The sequence below is a fragment of the Mycetomoellerius zeteki genome, unplaced genomic scaffold, assembly GCF_001594055.1.
Source record: "Mycetomoellerius zeteki isolate Tzet28-1 unplaced genomic scaffold, Tzet1.0 scaffold134, whole genome shotgun sequence".
NCBI classification, from domain to species: domain Eukaryota; kingdom Metazoa; phylum Arthropoda; class Insecta; order Hymenoptera; family Formicidae; genus Mycetomoellerius; species Mycetomoellerius zeteki.
In genome coordinates this window covers 95,397-96,675 of record NW_017256276.1, presented here as the reverse complement: position 1 = coordinate 96,675, position 1,279 = coordinate 95,397, and positions in this window count along the sequence as shown.

The following is a 1,279-nucleotide window of genomic DNA, read 5'->3' as shown; positions in this document are numbered from 1 at the left end:
CATCCGACTGGTGGTCGTCGGGAACGATGCTTTGCTGAGGCGCATCGTTACATCACCCTCTCCTTCTAGATGTGCCTGAACTTGAGGCACAGATTATTTCTTCTTGATGGACCTCACCGTCCCGTTTGCGTTAAACCGGATGTGCCACTTAGTGCCTCCGGATCGTGTTTTGTACTGGCGGGATACGTGCGCCGAGAAGTGTGGCACATCGATTGTGTGTCCCGGTTCCACCTCGACCGGTATGGGTGGCGGTGGCAGTGGTCCCACTGGCCGGAGTGGCTCCAGCTCTGGACGTGGCGGAGCAGTTTTCGGCCTCCTGGTTGGTGGTAGTGGCGGTGGTGTGGCCGTTAACCAGGCCATTTTCTCCCTCCGTTGTCTATCGGAGGCCTGCACCACGCATCCCACGATCGGCGGATCTTTGCGAGGTCTGGTCGGCGGCGGTGGTGCGGTCGCTCTCCATTCGGCGGCTATTTCCTGTTTCTCCGGGTCGTACTCCTCGATGAGTTCGTCGAGCGCTCTCAAGATCTCGTCCCGCTCCATGCTCGGGACGAAGTGACGATTTTCGGTCCTGTATTCGGTGATGCTTTGACTGGGGGTATGTTTTGCGGATTTTTGTTTGTGTTTATTCGTCCTCGTCGTCGAGTGTTTATTCGTCCTCGTCGGTTTCGTCGGATGTTCCGTCATCCTCGGTTTCATCGGGGTTGTTGTCTCCTTCGTTTTCGGTTTCGTGGTCGTCGGCGGCGGGGGCAGGGGCAGGTTTCAAGTCTTGAATATGGATATGTCGGTACCAGCGGCCGTTACGATCGCGCAGATCGTATATCACAGGCGATATTACGCGTCGTATCTCGAGTGGCCCTCTGAATCTTGGCGCCAGTTTTGCGTTAAATGCCGCGGCTTTATTTGAGAGTACGTGCTCTCTTTTGTACACAGTGTCGCCTACTTTTGGTTTCCAGGGTCGGCGGCGCAGGTCATAGTACTTTTGCTGCCTCTGGAAAGCCTGTGCTAGATTTATCTTCACCAGTTCGTAGGCCTCCTCGAGATGACGGGGCGTTGTGTCGGGCGGCGGGGCGGGGACGTTTCGCGCTCTGTTGGCGGTCGCGGATGACAGGAGCTCGCGGCCCAGATTCAGGTACGCTGGGGTGTACCCGGTGGCGTCGTGACGTGCCGAGTTGAACGCGAATTGCAGTTCACCAATATGTTCGTCCCAGTTGCGGTGGTTGCGCTCGACGTATTGCGCGATCATCGTCTTTATCGTGCGGTTCGTGCGTTCGACGGGGTT